We start from the raw sequence: 19,291 nt of genomic DNA on the forward strand, positions 1-19,291 counted from the left end.
ACAGCCCACACCGACAGCCTCGCACATCTTTTCCACGTCTCACAGTGGCTGTTCCCACATCTCACACCGAGAGATTCGCGCTAGCAATATCCAGCCCGCGGAGACGTCTGCTTCATTGCGGAAGGAGGGACATCCAGCCCCATCTGTCAATGCACCAACCTAGACCGAAGCCCAGACACTGACAGTTCCATATTCCTGGAGCCCCCATCCCAAGATTCTATCTCAAGCACCAGCTCTCCCAGGGTTTTTTGCTGCCGGTAATATGCGGCAGTGTCTCAGCTAATCCCAGTTCAAAAACTTACACTCCCACACCAACCCATGACAGAACTGGAGCCTGATGATCTTTTGTCTGGACAGGGATCCAACGGGAAGCATGGGCATTGTGTCGCAAAGATGGTGATGATACATTTCAACTTGTCTCCACAGTTACATTGAGCACATTTGTTCATTATTTTATTGTTGAGTGCGGTGTGGCCCAGGTCAATTACCAGCCACCTTCCCCATCGTGTAACAGGAACAAAATGTTTTAAATACAAAATTGAAAATATAGCATTTGAAACTCACTACAGGAGATTTCATTTTGTTCTTTTGATGCAGAAACGATTGACTGACTGCAAAATGTTTGACACCCAGATGTTACGTACCCGTGACACGTGATAGTGGTACCCTTGTCACGTGACTGGGGTTGAAGTTATACTGGACATGAGGTAATGGTGGAGTGATGTCATTTTCCCGCCAGTAGAGGTCATGTGACAGGTTTTTTCTACAGGGTATAAAAGGAAGACCCACCCTGTCGGGTGGGCCAGTTCGTGGCTGGATTTGCCAAGATGACTTCATGTTACTGTGTGATTTAATGTGATGACGCAGTTTAGTTAAAAATGAAGTTTTATATAATGCCTAAAGTTTAAAAGGTCAGAGCCAACGGTTTCTTTGCTAATGGAGAGTGAAGTTTGGAAGACAAATCGAGAAGAATCGATTTTCGATGGATTGACTTCGACCTTGTGTGATCCTCATTCGGAAGGATTTCGTTTACTATTCTCACGATAGTCTCCGCTGGGAAAAGCGGGAGATTGAGAATATTTTGGAAGGAAGGTCAGTCACTTTAAGTTGTTATATTTGATAAAATTCGACGTGGGAGTTCGACGCTGGGAATCGAAGGACATCGACGTGGAAGAGAATTTAAATCGCTTTAAAAAGTCTCTCCTTTTAAAAGTACCGTGAGCTTTTGAACTGTCGGCATATCGTTCTTTGAACTGTTTTCATTCGGCAATTCGCTTTAGAGAACTGAGTTCTTTTCAATACTGCTTTAAAGACTGTTTGGGACTGCAAAGCTATTAAGAACTGTCTGACCAGCTGCCAGCAGCTCAGCTCGGACCATTGTTTGGGTTTGTTTACATTTGAAGGGGGTTTGTTATCTGTGTTTAATAAACGTGTTATTCGTTATAAAACCCCTTGCCTAACTCATCTATATTATTGTTGCCCGAATACGTAACACAGAACAGAGTTGCACAAATACAATCCCTACAATCTTCTTCATTCCATCCCGGACAGTAAATGCTCAAGGCATCCTCGTATCTGAGGCCACTCTCTCTCCGCACAATTTTGTAATGGTTATACTAAAATTCCAGTGGCTGTATTTACCCTTTCCAGGAGCATTCAGTAAATCTCCTGGTAGTTCCAGCTCTACTGAACTCTCAGCAATGTAGACGCTGGTCCAAAATAAAAGCACATTGTTGGATACAACCCGCCTGCAATAAATGTCGATTATGTGTACAAGTGTCAATGTAGATTCACAGAGCCCTTAGAGCACAGACACAGGACTGTTAGTCGATCCAGTCCGTGCCATGTTCGGTCTGGTCCCATCCCCCTGCACACAGACCACAGCCCTCTATACCTCCCTCATCCATGTACCTCCCCAAACATCTCTCAAATACTACAATCGAACTTTCATCTCTCACTTCTGCTCTGTGCTGGTTCCGGATTCGTACCACCCTCTGAGTGAAGTAGTTCCCCCTCAGATTGTCCTTAAATGTGTCACCTTTTGCCCGGAATCCATGATCTTACCCAACCTTAGGGGAAAATGCCCACCTACATTCACCCTATTTATACCATCATAGATTTCTATATCTCTAGGGGGGTTCCCAACCTGGGGTTTATGGACCCTTTCTTTAATTGTAGGGGCAAATGGCATAGAAAAGTTCAATGAAGTAAATGGTGAACTAGAACACATTAGAATACAAAGATAGATCAGAAGAAAGATTGCTAATACTTATCATTGAGGTATCCTAAAACGAAAAAGCTAGAACAAACAATAAGAAATTTGGCACATGGCCTTTGCCCCTTACCAAACCTGATCAATGCGTCATGGAATGTGTCCGATCGGGATATTTCCCGCCTTCGTACGGCTACTGCTCTGCCCATGACTACATGAAACAGCAGAGAACCGTGGATACAGTTGAGTCAAACATACAAGCAGGCCACCCCTCCTGGTGTGGGAACATTGGCAGGATTCTGCAGAGAGTGGTGCAGACAGCCCAGCGCATATGTAGTTGTGAACTTTCCATGATTCAGGACATTTACAAGGAGAGATGTTTAAAAAGGGCCTGGAGGATCATCGTGGACCAGAGTCACCCCAACCACTATGGCCATCAGATGAAATAACCCACGTCGACATTTTCTCCCTCATTGGCAGGATTCTGCAGAGAGTGGTGCAGACAGCCCAGCGCATATGTAGTTGTGAACTTCCCATGATTCAGGACATTTACAAGGACAGACGTGTAAAAAGGGCCTGGAGGATCATCGTAGACCAGAGTCACCCCGACCACAATCTATTCCAGCTGCTACCATCCGAGAAACGGTTCCGTAGCATAAAAGCCAGGACCAACAGGCTCCGGGACAGCTTCTTCCACCAGGCCATCAGATGAAATAAGATGATTTAAGAGCACTCTATATTCTATGGACTGTTCAATTTATTAGAGATTATTACAAATTACTTTGATTGCACTTTGGACATTTATACCTTGGACATTTATTTTACGTAACGTAAAGATTGTTACACCTCATATTGTGAAGGATGTAAGAAATCAATTCAATTTAATTCAATTCATTTCAAACTTGCTAATCGGGCCTTGTGTATCCCCATACAAATCAATGGCATGAACAATGAACTACAGAGGTCTCGATATTGACACACGACACAGGCCTCCATTCGCAAAAAAAAAAACATCTTCAATCATCTCCCTCTGCGTCTTGTTCTCGAGCCCGGTGTGAATCCACTTCGCCAGCTCCCTGTGAATCTCACGTGACCGAACCTTCCCGATCAGCTGACATGCGGGATCTTGTTACAGACTTTACCAAAGTTCAAATGAACAACATCACTGCCCAAATTCAACTAACTCCCTAGTTAACTCTTAAATAATCTCCAAAATACTTGACAGATATGATGTCCTATTGGGCAGTGTAGACGGTGATTTCCCCACAACCAATGCCCAACATCCTGGGATTTCAGCTTCACTGCAGACTGAGAAAATTCCGATCCCAGCTGTCGAAATACCAACCTGGACTGAAGCCCGTATACTGCCAGTTCCATATCCTCAGAATCACCAGCCTAATATCATCACCCATTTAAAGACGCTTTGGTGCCGGCAATTTGCCGTGGTGTTTCTGCAATTTCCGATACACAAACTAAGGTGGAATTGGAACCTAATGGCCCTTTGCCGGGGCCGGTGCTCAGGCTGGTTCCCCGGTCTGTATAGAGGATGCGGATACAATTCAGCCTGACCCCAGCAGCTAAACCGAGCACATTTGATCACAATCTTCCTGCTGTGTGGGATCTTGCCCAGCACAGCTGGCTGCCATGTTTCCTGCAGTGTAGCAGGAACAAAATGTAAAATTATAAAGTAGAAAATGCTGGGAGCTCAGTACATCAGACTACATCTCTGAAAGGACAAATGGTGGAAGACCCAGTTCCAGAAGCAAGACTGTCCAAGATGCTGCTGATCTGCTGAGCGTTTCCAGTATTTTCACCTCCTTACTTTAAATGTCCTGCAACTGTATTTTCTCCCTCTTCATTTTAATGCACAGATAGTAACTGATTGCCACCCTGAACTGTAAATGCCACACCCACCCTAACTAATTTGTTAGTTCTGAGTTCATTCTGACCCTGGTGTAACACATCTCATACAGCCAATGCTCACAGCATCCTTTCCTCCCACTATCACTCTGTTACATTTGCTCCCGAGGCCACTGTCTCTACCCTGAGAGGCGGTGACCACAGAGCGATAAAAAGTGCAACACTTGCTGCAGCTCTGACGAGCTGTTACCCTGGAAACAGAGGAAGTGGCTCACCGAAAAATGAAATAACTCAACTTCAGATGCTATGGGTTCCATTATGGCAAAGGTTAACTCTACAACCATTTTGTAACGGTGAAACTAAAATTGAAATGGCTGCTTTTACTCTGCCATGTGATGTGTTCAATTAAACCTCTGGCAGTCCTAACTGTCAAAAAAACAATTCTGGAAAAGATGCAAGGCAAAACTTCACAGTGAAGACAAAGTTTGAAAGACAGATTGCTGAAATATATAATTGCAGCAATGGGAACAGTCTGGACAGAGGTTGAATAAGATGCTTGATATATATCACTGAGGTGGTGGGATACAGGCTGGACAGAGGTTGGATAATATGGTTGATATATATCACTGAGTTGGTGGGACAGAGGCTGGATAGAGGTTGAACCAGATTGGCAGGGGATAAGCAAATGGAGCCAGATGGGAGAATGGGATCAAGGGCGATCTCTGATGTTCCTCCCGCAATACACAGACGCTGAAATAATAGTACGCACGAGCAGATAACAGATTCCAATAAAACAAAACCAGAACAAACAATAAGAATTTTGGTATATGTCATTTTCTACTCGACATACTTTATCAATTCACCGCAGAAAGTATCCCATCCCGATACTTCACATCTTCATATAGCTACTGCTCTTCCTGTAACTGAATGAAATAGCGGAGAACTGTGGACACAGCTGAGTACATCATAGAAACCAACCTCCCCTCCATGGACTCTGTCTACACTTCCCACTGCCTCAGTAAAACAGCCAACATAATGAAAGATCCCCACAACCCTGAACATTCTCACTTCTAATTCTCCATAGGGGCGAAGATAAAATAGAACAGAAACATGCCACCGGGCTCAAGGATGGTGTCCATTCTGCTGTTTGAAGCGAACTGCGTGATGAGTGGACTCCTGACCTCACAGTCTAAATCGATGTGACCTTGCACCACATATCTACCTGCACTGCACTTTCTCTGTAACCAGGATGATTTGTTTTCCTCAATGTACTGCTGCAATGTATTGATTTGTGTGGAGAATACCGGAGACACGATTTTCACTCAACCTCTGTACATGGAAAACAAAATAAAGATTCCCCGTTCCAATCGCGTGGAAATATTAGACAGCCTGGTTGCTCCTTTGGAAATTCCAGAGCGATTGTGCACAATTCAGAGAAACCCAGAGAAATGAACAAGACTGTAATTCTCGTATGAATAGGGCCAGATATCGGGAAACACTGTCAACATTTCGGCGAGTCGTAGCAATGGACAGAAGATGGAAATAAACTTCCCAGTCCCCCAAGAGGACGTGAGAGATCTGGATCTCACTGTCCTGTCTGAACGGGGGAAAGATGAACTTCTCATACACGTGGAGCAGTGTCCCGGGGGTCCGATTACTTTGTTTAACCCTCTGTCTGCAAGAACACAACAGCCCGAACGGCCGCTTCCAGTGTGCTGGAAATATGTAAAACAATTATCGACCCCAGGCGTCGATCCAGGTGAAATTTGGATCCGATACCGGGCCGGGTGATGGAGGTAAAGTTCACCAGGTACATCTTAATGGATGGGTTCAGTCTCCGCATCACCACCTCATCGCGCTCCTGGGACCAGAACACCAGGGGCTGAGTGGCGGCTCACCGCAGGCGGTTTGGTGTGAAGGTCCCATAACCGGGACCAACCACGACAGGTTGGATCCAGGAAGCGGGACGAGACCGCCAGTTCGGGGAAGTTGACGGGACTCTCTGCCCAACATCAGGTTCCCCGCTCCCGGGTTCGGCTTCAGTACTCACCGATGGGAAATTGTCGGTCGCGTTCACCCCGAGTGACCGGTTATCAATACTCACCGATGGGAACTTGATCAATTTGTCCCGCAGACAGCGATCGGTCCACCGGCTCCCTGCCGACGATCCGCTTCAACAGAGAACGGAACGAAAACCACCGCCCATCCGGAGACTGTGAGACCGGGGGCTGGGCCTCGGAAGCGAAAAGCGCAGATGCTGCTGATCTGCGTTTGAAATGGGAACAAAAAGTGGATCAGGCGATGGGTGGAGGGCCTCCCGTCCGAACCGCTGACTCCGCTCCTCGCCCATCTCACACTGCCCGAGCTACCTGCCGCATTTTACACATTATTTCATATTTACACCAGCTACATTGTTAATTTTTCCCTCTGTATCTTCCCCGTCCCCATCTCTCCACCTCCCGGTTCTCATAGTTACGGGTTCAATTCCCATCCCGGTCCGATCCATAATTACCACCCGAAGAGGAAATGTGCAGGATTCATTGAAACGACTTCTATGTTTTTAAACACTAATTTCTATTCACATTCCTCCTGAGCCTCACTGGACAGGAACACTGAAATATCAATTAAGAAACAGCAAGCGGTGGTCATTCAGCCCCTCAACCATCAACAAGATGGCGGCTGCTTTCCCATCTCAGCCACATGTTTCTCCACGATCCTCATTTCCTCGATCCCTTCGGTCTCCACACATCGCCGGCCTCTGATTTATGTGAAGACCATCCCTGAGACTTCATCGTCCTCCAGGAATCAGTCTGGTCAATCTCTATAACAAATACTCTCTAACCTCTTCGATAATCCTCCATGGAATTAAATATCTTCTGCAGCCCACGTTACCCCAACCACACATCTCCCACCCCTGTCACTATTTCCATTGTCCCACCTCCCCCCCTCACCTGGATCCACCTCTCACTCTCCAGCTCTTGCCCCATCCCCACCCTTCACCTCTTTCCTCTGACTATTTCCCGTCCACTCTCAGTACAGAGGGAGGGTCTCGGCCCGAAATGTTGACGGTCCATTTCCATCCACAGATGTTGCCCGACCCACTGAGTTCCTCCGGCAGTTTGTTCTTTGGTCTGTATAACCCGTGTTAGTATGAGGAGCTGGATTTTACACCATATTCCAGGTACAATCTCAACAAAGCCCAAATAATTACTTCAAACACGAGAAAGCCCGCAGATGCTGGAAATCCAAAGCAACACACACAAAATGCCGGGGGAATTCAGCACAACAGGCAGTATCTTTGGACAAGAGTAAACAGTCGACATTTTGGACCACCAGCCTTTTTTCATTCCCGTGGAGGAGGGGAAGTGATCTGAATAAAAAGATCGGGGAAGAGACAGAGGCAAGCTGAGAGGTAATTGGTGAAGTCAAGTGTTGGGCGGGTCATGGGCTGGAAAATAAAGAATTGGAGCATTGTCAATAGGAGAAAGGGAAGGAGGGGACCCAGGGGGAAGAGACAGAGGCGAGCTGGAGGTGATAGGTGAAGTCAAGTGTTGGGCGGGTCAAGGGCTGGAGAATAAAGAATCGGAGCATTGTCAATAGGAGAAAGGGAAGGAGGGGACCCAGGGGGAAGTAAATAGCTGGTGAGCAGAAATGGAAGTTCAGAGTGGGGAATAGAGAAGTGGGTGGGGAGCGGAATTTGTTTACTGGAAGGAGAATTCAATATTCATACAATCAGGTTGGAGGGAACCCAAATGGAATATATCGTGCTCCTCCACCCACTGGGTGGTCTCATTCTGGCACAAGAGAAGGCCATCGGTCGAGACCTCTGAATGGGAATCCGAATTAAAATGTCTGACCACTGCAAAGTCCCCCTTGTGGCAGATGATACAGAGATGCACGACAAAACGGTCTCCCAATTTATGGCGGGTCTCACCAATGTAAAGGAGGACGCATCGGGAGCACCGGACACAATAGATGACCCCAGCAGGTACGCAGGTGAAGTGTTGGCTCACCTGGAAGGACTGTTTTCTGTCTGAATGGAGTTGAGGGAGGGGGTGTACGGGTAGGTGTAGCCCTTAGGCCGTATGCAGGGCTAAGTGGCTGGAGGGAGATTAGTGAGGAGGGATGAATGAACAAGGGAATTGTGGAGGGTGTGATCCCTGTTGAAAGAACAGAGTGGGGTGGTGTTTAGTTGTAAGATCTCTTTGGAGATGGTGGAAGTTGCAGGGGCTGAAGACGTGGTAGACAAGGACAAGAGGAACTCCATCACTAGGAGGGCGGTGGGAAGGGGTGAGCACGGACGTACTAGAAATGGAGGTGATGCGGGTGAGGACAGCATCCATAGTGGGATCAAGTTCAGCGGATGCAAGAAAACTGAGAAGAGTGAAGAGTATCTTAAAGATGATAGGTTGGGAAGAGGTATGGTCGAGATTATCATGAGGATCAGGAGGTTGATAATAGAAGTAGATTCACAATCTGTCTCCAGAGATGGAGACAGAGAGAGAGAGAGTGAGAGAGATCATGAAAGGGCACGAAAATGTGAGAGATCGACCAACTTATACCAAATAGCTGTTACAATAAGTTCACTGTACCTTTGACTTCTCTCCCTACCCACTGCACTTCAGTCTTTAAACACACTCAGTGTTTCCGTTTCTCCGACAGAACTCGGTGATCTCACATTCCCCACATTGGGCTCCAGCTGACCTGTTGTTCCCACTCACTCCTTTTGCCTCCGTTACCCCGAAACCTCTCAACAGCAGACACAGACCATAGAACAGTACAGCACCGGAACAGGCCATTCGGCCCACAATGTTGTGCCAAGCCAATTATATTTGAAATCAACTGTCCAACTAAACTAATTCATCCTGCCTACACAATTCCCACAATCCTTCCATTTCCCTCACGTTCACGTGCCCATCTAAATATCTCTTACAAGTTCCCATTATATCGGCCTCTGGCACCATCCTAGGCAGGACCTTCCAGCTACACCACTTTCTGTGGGGGAAAAAAAAACTTGTCTCTCACACCTCCGATGAAACAACCCGACCTCAATTTAAATGCATGACGTCCGGCTTTAGACATTTCAACTCTGGGAGAAAGATATTGTCTATCTACTCTCCCTTTGCCTATCATAATCTTATCAAGTCTCAGCCCAGCCTACACCACTCTAGAGAGACAACCCAAGTTGTGATCTAAGGTTCCTGGGAAATGGACTTGTGTAGAACACTCAATATAAATTAATTCACCCAGAGAGTGGTGGATATGTGGAATGGACTGCCCCAGAAGGCAGTGGAGGCCAAGTCTCTGGATGCATTCAAGACAGAGTTAGATAGAGCTCTTATAGATAGCGGGGTCAAGGGATATGGGGAGAGGGCAGGAACGGGGTACTGATTGTGTATGATCAGCCATGATCACAGTGAATGGCGGTGCTGGCTAGAAGGGCCGAATGGCCTACTCCTGCACCTACTGTCTATTGTCTATTGAGACGCTGCTGGACTTTCTTTGCTATGGAGCTGGTGCTAAGGGACCTGGTGAGATTCTCCGCAAGGTGAACACCAAGAAATTTGGTGCTCTTACCGATCTCTACCGAGGAGCCGTCGATGTTCAGCGGGGAGTGGTTGCTCCGTGCTCTTCTGAAGTAAACAACCATCTATTTTGTTTTGTTGACATTCAGACACAGGTTGCTGGCTCTGCACCAGTCCGTTAGCCACTGCACCTCTTCTCTGTATGCTGACTCGTCGTTTTTAGAAATGAGACCCGCCACGGTCCCCATAACACCTTGTCCCCATCGTATCCACCCAGACCTCAGCATTTCATCGAGGTTTCTGTTCCCAGAGTCACACTCTTCCATTGAGAACAGGCCCAGAGACACAAAATGCCCCAAACGTTTCATTCCCGAATCACTGTTGTGAACTTTGTAAACAATAACTCTAACGAGTTCATGTATAACAGACAATTTGGTGGCAGGATAATTTATTGAGAAAACCTCAGCCTGCACCACTCTATAGAAACGACCCAAGTTTTACGGTGAAATGATCCAAGTTTCCTGGGGAATGGACTTGTGTAGAACACCCAATTTAAATTAATTCCCCTGCAGGACAGAGTTTCCACAACCTCTCGTTGCTCATGCCCTACAACCTATATACAACCACCCGACCGGAAACCTGTTTTACTGCAGAAAGAGGAACATCCAGCCTCATCTGTAGAATCACAAACAAGGGCCAAAGCCAAACCCCTACACTGCCAGTTCCATAATCCTGGAGCCCCATTCCGGAATTTTAACCGAAGCACCAACACTCGGAAGATTCTTTCCTGTCGGTAATATGCTGCAGTGTCTTAGCTATTCCCAGTTCTAAAATTAACACCCCCCACCCCATTCCAAACAGAACGTGAAACTGATCAACATGTACAACAAGCTGGAGGAACTCAGCAGGTCGAGCAACATCCATGGAAACGAGCAGTCAACGTTTCGAGCCGAGACCATTTGTCGTGAGCGATAAAAATGTTGAACGCTCTTTGCAGCTCTGGTGGGCTGTTACCTTGCTGATGGAGAAGCGGCTCAGCAGAACTAACTGAAAATATGAAATATGGAACTCAACCTCACATTCTCTGGGTTTCATTATGACAAAGATAAATACTGAGCTTTCAGCCATTTTGTAATGGAGAAGCTAAAATTCCAGTGACTGTTTTACTCCTGTCTCGAGGTGCATCCTGTAAATCTGCTGGTCGTTCCCTCTCTGAACTTCCAGTAGTGCAGAATCTGTTCCAAAATAAAAACAGGTTCTTGAATGCGGTCTGTCTGCTGAATTTCATGTCCACTATAGGATATTTATAAAAGGCATCACACAAAATATTGTGGTGATAACTCTGAAATGTCATTCTTTGTTCAAATAAGTGGTTAAAAATTCCGTCATATTCTTGTGTCTGCAAGTAACTTATAACTACGATCAACCCCGGGCATTGATATGTGATATTCAGATCCTGCGACCGGACAGAATGATGAAAGAGAAGGTCCTCAGATAAAATTTAATGGGTTGAGATGGTAACCTCAGATCCTAGATTCTTCTGCTCTTGAAAACATCAGGATCAAGTCGCTTTTATTCTCATTTCTACAATAACCGCTGGTACAGTGCACAGTAAAAACGAAACAACATTCCTTCAAGACCCTGGTGCTACATGAAACGGCAGAAATCTACACTGGACTACCTGAAACAACACAAGACTGCAATGGACTTCAGACCTACACTGGAATACATAACGTGCACAAAACAGAGCAAGCCAGTACAATAATTAATAAACAAGACAACAGGAACAGTAGAGGACAAATTACAATATAATAATAAATGATGTAAATGTAAATGTAAGCCATGTTTTAGCAGGAATTGAAGAAGCAATGAGCAATTGCAAAGGCAGTGTGTGTGTGTGTGTGTGTGTGTGTGTGTGTGTGTGTGTGTGTGTGTGTGTGTGTGTGTGTGTGTGTCCGTGTGTGTGTGTGTGTGTGTGTGTGTGTCCGTGTGTGTGTCTGTGTGTGTCTGCGTTAGTGTCTCTGTGTGTCTGTGTGTGTGTGTGTGTGTGACTGTGTGTGAGAGAGAGAGTGCCTGTGTGTCTGTGTGTGTGCCCGTGTGTGTGCCCGTGTGTGTGTCTGTGTGTGTGTCTCTGTGTGTGTCTGTGTGTGTGAGTCTGTGTGTGTGTTTCTGTGTGCGTGAGAGAGAGTGTCTGTGTGTCTGTGTGCCTGTGTATGTGTGTGTCTGTGTGTGTGAGTGTCTGTGTGTGTGAGTGTCTGTGTGTGTGTCTGCGTGTGTGTCTGTGTGTGTGAGATTGTCTGTGTGTGTGTTTCTGTGGGTGTCTCTGTGTGAGACTGTGTGTGTTTGTGTCTGTCTGTGTGAGTGTGTGTGTGTGTCTGCGTGTGTGCCTGTGTGTGTGTCAGACTGTCTGTGTGTGTGTGTCTGTCTGTGAGACTCTGTGTGTGTGTGAGTGAGAGAGTGTCTGTGTGTGTTTGAATGTCTGCGTGTCTGTGTGTGAGACTCTGTGTGTGTGTGTCTGTATGTTTCTGTGTGTGAGACTGTGCGTGTGTGTTTGTGTGTGTCTGTGTATGTGTGTGTGTGTATGTGTCTGTCTGTGAGTGTGTGTGTGTGTGTGTGTGTGTGTGTGTCTGTGTGCCTGTGTATGTGTGTGTCTGTGTGTGTGTGAGTGTCTGTGTGTGTGTCTGCGTGTGTAGGTTGGCGTCAGACTAGACTCTGGGAATTGAGGAGTCTAACGGCTTGTGGGAAGAAATTGTTACATAGTCTGGTCGTGAGAGCCCGAATGCTTCGGTGCCTTTTTGCAAATGGCAGGACGGAGAAGAGTTTGTGTGAGGGGTGCGTGGGTCCTTCACAATGCTGTTAGATTTGCGGATGCAGCGTGTGGTGTAAATGTCCGTGATGGCGGGAAGAGTGACCCCGATGATCTTCTCAGCTGACCCCACTATCCGCTGCAGGGTCTTGCTATCCGAGATGGTGCAATTTCCGAAACAGGCAGTGATGCAGCTTCTCAGGATGCTCTCAATGCAACCCCTGTAGAATGTGATGAAGATGTGGGGTGGGAGATGGACTTGCCTCAGCCTTCGCAAAAAGTTGAGACGCTGCTGGTCTTTCTTTGCTATGGAGCTGGTGTTGAGGGACCAGGTGAGATTCTCCACCTGGTGAACACCAAGAAATTTGGTGCTCGTAACGATCTCTACGGAGAAGCCGTCGACGTTCAGCGGGGAGTGGTCGCTCTGTGCTCTTCTGAAGTCAACAGCCATCTATTTTGTTTTGTTCACATTCAGAGACAGGTTGTTGGCTCTGCACCAGTCCGTTAGCCACTGCACCTTTTCTCTGTATGCTGATTCGTCGTTCTTGCTAATGAGACCCGCCACGGTCTTCATAACATCTTGTCCCCATCGGATCCACTCAGACCTCAGCAGTTCATCGAGGTTTCTGTTCCCAGAGTCACCACTCTTTCATTGAGAACAGGCCTAGAGACACCACATGCCCCAAACGTTTCATTCCCGAATAGGTCTTGTGAACCTTGTAAACAACAACTCTAACGAGCACATTTTCATGTATAACAGACAATTTGGTGGCAGGATAATTCATTGAGAAAACCTCAGCCTGCACCACTCTATAGAAACAACCCACATTTTACATTGAAATGATGCAATTTTCCTGGGGAATGGACTTGTGTGGAACACCCAATTTAAATTAATTCCACTACAGCACAGAGTTTGTTCAACCTTTCATCATAACTCATGTTCGACAACCTCTATCCACAACCCGACCGGAAACCTGCTCTACTGCAGAAGGAGGAACATTCAGCCTCATCGACAGAAGCACAAACCTGGGCCAGAGCCAAACCCTAACACTACCAGTCCCATAATTCTGGAGCCCCATTCCAGGATTACAGCCCAAGCACCAGCACTCCCAGGACTCTTTCTTGTCGGTAAGGTGCTGCAGTGTCTTGTCAATTCCCAGTTTTAAAGTTAACAATCCCTCATCCCAAACAGAACTGGAACCTGATGATGCTTTCAATGGTCAGGGAACCGGGCTGTGGGTCACCAGCTCTTGTGGGCTGTTACCCTGGTGTGGAGAAGCGGATCAGCAGAACTGAAAATATGAAATAAGGAACTCAACCTCACATGCTGTGAGTTTCATTATGACAAAGAAAAATACTGAGCTCTCAGCCATTTTGTAATGGGGAAGCTAAAATTTCAGTGGCTGTTTTAACCCTGTCCCGAGGTGCCTCCAGTACATCTGCTGGTCGTTCCATCTCTGAACTTCCAGTAGTGCAGAAGCTGTTGCAAAATCAAAACAGATTGTTGGATGTTGCCTGTCGGCTCTAAATGTGCACGATGGGATATTTACAAAAGACGTCACACAATACATTGTGGTGATAATCATGAATTTCACTCTTTTTCCCATTAAGTGGTTAAATATTCCGTTATATTCTTGTGTCTGCAAGTAACTTATAATTACGATCAACCCCCGGCATTGATACAGGTGCAATTCAGATCCTGCTACCGACAGAATGATGGAAGGGGAGGTCCCCAGATACAATTGAATGGGTTCAGATGGTGACCTCAGATCCTAGACTCTCCTTCTGTTGGAAGCATCTTGTCCCCATCCAATCTACCCAGACCGCAGGATTGCATTGAGGTTGCTGTTCCCAGAGTCACCGCCCTTCCATTGAGCACAGGCCCGGAGACACTAAAAGCCCCTCCTACACTATTTTTTTCCATTCCAGAATCACTCATGAACTTTGTAAACCACAACTGTATTGTGCACATTTCCATGGATAACAGACAGTTTGGTGGCAGGATAATTCATTGAGAAAACTTGTGGTTTTCTCACCGCCCCAATAACTGTCACAAAATTTCTCCTGAGGATCAGCGTTCTCATCTACCAATGGAGCCGAAAGAGATGGGGAGATTTTTACTAACTTCTCTGTGCCTATATTTACCTGGGAGTCGGGCCATGGATTGTATACAGATTGCACAACAGGTGCTTGCTGTGTTGACATGAATTAGGATGGATGAATACCCAGTGCCTGACAAGGTGTCCCTCGGACCTTGCGGCAGGCTAGCGTAGAGACTGCAGGAGCCCTGGCAGACAAAGGTTTCAAAGGCACATTTAATGTCAGAGAAATACATACAATATACATCCTTGGATAACATGTTGCTGGTATGTAAGGAACTGAGTTACAGGGGTTCGCAAACTTCTTTATACCATGGATCCCTAACAATATCCGTGGGGTCCGTTGCGAACCCCTGCTAAATGTATGCAAACTATGATGGTATAAATAGGGAGAAGGCATGTTGGCGTTCACCCCCTTAGGTTGGTTGCGTGGGTTTAGGGTGAAAATCGAACTATTTAAGGGGAATCTGAGGGAGACTGCTTCACTCAGAGAGTGGAATGCGGAATCTGGCGATCTGCGGAGCGTTTCCTGTATTTTCTCCCAAACTTTTTTTAAATTTCATACAACTGTATGTTTTTCCTCTTCATTTTATTGCGCAGTTTGTAACTGATTGCAAAATGTCGGCAACACCCCAAGCTGTGTAAATGCCACCCCGTCCCACCGTTTTGTTATTTCTGAGTCTATTCCGGACCTGGTGTAATACATCCCGTACAGTCAATGCTCACAGCATCCTTTCCTCCCACTACCACTCTGTTACCCTTGCTCTGCGATGACCACAGAGCCATGAATATGTTCAACACTTCCTGCAGCTCTGGTGCGCTGTTACCCTGGAAACGGAGGGAATGGCACTCCAAACTTAACCGAAAAGGGAAATAACAAACTCTACATCATACGCTGTGAGTGCCATTGTGACACATATTAGCACTGCAGCCATTTTGAAATGAAGAATCTAAAATTGTCAACAATTTCCCATTTTTAGTCTAGATCTCCCGCATTTTGAGGTTCTTCCTGTTTTCCATCGACTGAGAAACAGGGGCAGTGGGGGCGGGGTGGATTTCCACACACAGTTTGAACATCAAACTCACGGGTCTATTTCTGTTGCAAACACGGAACAGCCCATTTACTCTCAGCCTCTATCTGAGAGGGCTGGAATGGGAACTCATTCTCTCCCCAGATTAGCAGTCATTAATTCCAATGGAACTCCAGAAACAAACATCTGGGCTTAGAAAATAGATACTGGCTCAACACCTCAAAACCCTGAGCAGCTTCATCCCCGGGTGCATTGCACTTGGACCCAACTTCACAGGGTCACACAGCTGAATCTGCTACTCACCGACCCCGGAAACCTGCCCGCCCCAACAGACAGGATCTCCCGGCTGCCACCAACTTCGACTCTGCTTCAAATTCCCATTCGCATATGTCCCTACATGGCCTCCTCTAATGCCATGATGAGGCAAAATTCAGGTTGGAGGAGCAACACCTCATCTACCATCTATTGGCATGATGAGGCCATCTCAGGTTGAAAGAGCAACTCCTCATATACTGTCTGGGTAGTCTCCAGCCCCTTGGTATGAACATCGAATTCTCCAACTTCCGGTAATTCCTTCCCTCTCCATTCTCCATCCTACGTTAACTCAGTCTCCTCTTCTAGCTGCCAATCTAATAATTCTGCCTTCTTCTGCTACCCATGGTACTTTCCCTTTACATTCCTTCTTCACCTTTCCTGCCTATCCCCTCCCTGCTTCCCTTCCCCTACCCCTTGATCTTCCCTCTGATAGGTTTTTCACCTGGTACCTACCAGCCTTCTCCTTCACACCCTCCCTCCATCTTCTTTATACGGCCCCTGCCTCCTCCTTCTTCAGACCTGACGAAGGGTCTCGACCCGAAACGTCGACTGCTCGTTTCCACGGATGCTGCCCGACCTGCTGAGTTCCTCCAGCGTGTTGTACGTGTTGATTGGACCACAGCATCTGCAGTGTACTTTGTGTTTACTATCCAGAAGCCTCAGACATCGTCCCCACATCTCACAGCGAGTGGTGTACATAGAACATAGAAAACCTACAGCACAATACATGCCCTTCGGCCCACAATGCTGTGACGAACTTGTACTTCTTTTATAAATTATAAACCCTTTACTAAATTTCATCAACATACCATAGAAAGTATCCCAACAGGATACTTTACGCGTTCGTACTGCTACTACTTTACTCATGACTGCCAGGAACTGTAGAGAGCCGTAGACATTGCGAAAACCAGACTGCCCGCCATGAGCTGTGTATGAACTTCCTGTTGTATCAGTGAAGCAGGCAAAATAAACTCACAGTCCTGTCCATTCTCGCTTTCCACCTGGGACGAAGATTAGACACTCAGTGGAAAACACAAATCACCAGACTCAAGGACGGCTCCCAAACTGCTGCTATAAGCAAACTGAATGGACCTCAGCTAGATAAGATGCACTTTAACCTCACAATGCAACTTGCTATGACCTTGCACCGTATGCCAAAGTGTGCTTTGTTTTCTCTGAAACAATGATGTTTTGCTACACTCTGTAGCTCCACTTACCCTATATCACCTGAATGTTCAGTTGTGCTCTATTGATCTGTATGGATGGTATGCAAAACAATATTTTCATTGCACCTCGGTGAATGATAAAAACAAACAGATTGCCCAATTTAATTGTGTGGAGATCATGGACAGGTTGGGCCAAAATTTCAAAAATAAAAAAAAACTGCCAAGGCGTAAAGAGACTTGGGAGTGCTTGTGCAGTTTTCCCAACAGGTTAGTATACAGGCTGAGTCGGTGGTGAAGAAGGCAAATGGGATATTTGCATTCATTTCAAGAGGACTATAATATAAAAAGAAGGATGTACTGTTGAGAATTTATAGAGTCCTGATGAGGCAACACTGAGAGTATTGTGCGCAGGTTTGGGCCCCTAACATGAGAAAGGATGATTGAAATGGAGAGGGTTAAAAGGAGGTTCAGGAAAATGATTCCAGGTTTGATTCCAAAGAACGTGTTCCCGTGATGTACCGTTCTATGTTCTAAGTTATGTCCTATCTCCATTCAACCATACGATATAGGAGCAGAATTAGGCTATTTGGCCCATCGAGTCTGCTCCGCACTTTCATCATGGATGATCTAATTTTCCTCACATTCCCAATCTCCTGCCGTCTCATCAAATCCTTCCATGCCCTCACCATTCAAGAGCCAAACAACCTCTGCCTTAAATATATATAAAGATCTGGCCTTCATAGCTGCCTGTGGCCAAAAAATAAACAAACAAACAAACTTCCACAGATTCAACATTCTCTGGTAAAAGAAATCCCTGCTCGCAATATTCTAATATGGGCCCCTCTATTCTGAAGTAGGGTCATCCGCTCTTATTGTATCCAACCAAAGGAAACATTATCTCTACATCAACTCTATCAAAGCTTTTCACCATTCGATAGGTTTCAATAAAGTCACCACTGATTCTTCTGAATTCCAGTGAGTACTGGCCCAGAGCCATCAAACGCGGTTCACATGAGAAGTCATTCAATTGTGGAATCGCTTTTGCGAACACCCTTTGAACCCTCCGCAGTTTCACCACATTCCTTTCGAAGATGTCCAGACCTGCTCAGAATACCTGCGGCCTCACCAGTGTTTTATACCGATTCAACATCACATCGTTGCTTTTATATTCTAGTCCTCTTGAGATGAATGCTAACATCGCATTTGCCTTCCTCACCACAGACTCAACCTGCAAATTAACCTTCAGGGAATCCTGCACAACGACCCCTAAGTCCCTTTGCACCTCAGTTTTCTTTTGTACTTAGAAAATAACTAACCCTTTCGTTCGTCTGCCAAAGTGCATGACCATACATTTCTCGACACATTGTTCCATTTAATTGCCCAGTTTCCTGTGTAAGTTGCCCCTCTACCAATCTTCGTTCTGTCTGCAAACTTTGCAAACAAGCCATCAATTCCATCGTCATTAGCATATGATGTAAAAGAATCGTTCCCAACAAAGAACCCTGTGCTTTATCAATATTAGAATCTTTCTTGTAATACCGTGATCTCGTAGCTTGTTAAGCAACCTTACGTGTTGAAGCGTAACAAAGACCATCTGAAAATCCAAATACACAGCATCTACCGATTCCCCTTTGTCTATCCTGCTTGTTATTTCTTCAAAGAACTCCATCAGATTTGTCAGACAAGACTACGGCCTATTTTCTGACGGGTTTCCAAGTGCCCTGAGTCCACATTCTGGGGTACCCGCCATCAAGTCCAGGTGACATATCTAATGTCAGACCTTTCAGTTTCCCAAGAAACCTCTCTCTGGTTTTGGTAACTTCACACACTTGATGCCCCCTGAGCTTCCAATATACTGCTAGTGACTTCCTCCATGAAGATCGGTGCAAAATACACCTTCAGTTCGTCCGCCATTCCTTGTCCCCATTTACTATATCCCCAGTTTGCCGCGTTCTGATATCCAGTCGTGCCTCTCTGTTACACTTTATGTATCTGAAGAGGCCTTTAGGAACCTCTTTAATGTTATCGGCTCGATTACTTTGGTGTACTACCTCTGCTTTTTTAACAACTTTTGTTGCCTTTTGTTTGTTTTTACAACCTCACCAATCCTCCAACTTCCCACAGATTGCTGCTCTGCTGCCATCCCTGCGAGTGATTCTGGCCAATTCCCCTTCCTGCCTCGGCAATTCCCTGTACACCACTGCAATGCTGGTACTTCTGTAATATCGATACGTCTGTCTTTAGCTTCTCCTTCTGGGGTTTCTATTTGACTCCCAC

General features: G+C 46.1%; 2 protein-coding genes across 4 annotated transcripts in view; one reads left to right on the forward strand and one right to left on the reverse strand.

Moving 5' to 3' along the window:
* The window catches only part of LOC140721388 (NACHT, LRR and PYD domains-containing protein 3-like), a 40,127-nt gene extending 33,803 nt beyond the window's left edge, over window positions 1–6,324 (reverse strand). For all 3 annotated transcript variants that reach the window (XM_073036232.1, XM_073036234.1, XM_073036231.1), the window contains exon 1: window positions 6,177–6,324. The gene's annotated coding sequence lies outside the window, so the exon portion shown is untranslated. The remainder of the gene's footprint in view (window positions 1–6,176) is intronic.
* LOC140721392 (uncharacterized) overlaps window positions 1–19,291 on the forward strand; it is a 1,266,977-nt gene that overhangs the window by 284,724 nt on the left and 962,962 nt on the right. The window lies entirely within an intron of this gene.

Source organism: Hemitrygon akajei, unplaced genomic scaffold (genome assembly GCF_048418815.1).
Source record: "Hemitrygon akajei unplaced genomic scaffold, sHemAka1.3 Scf000054, whole genome shotgun sequence".
NCBI lineage: Eukaryota > Metazoa > Chordata > Chondrichthyes > Myliobatiformes > Dasyatidae > Hemitrygon > Hemitrygon akajei.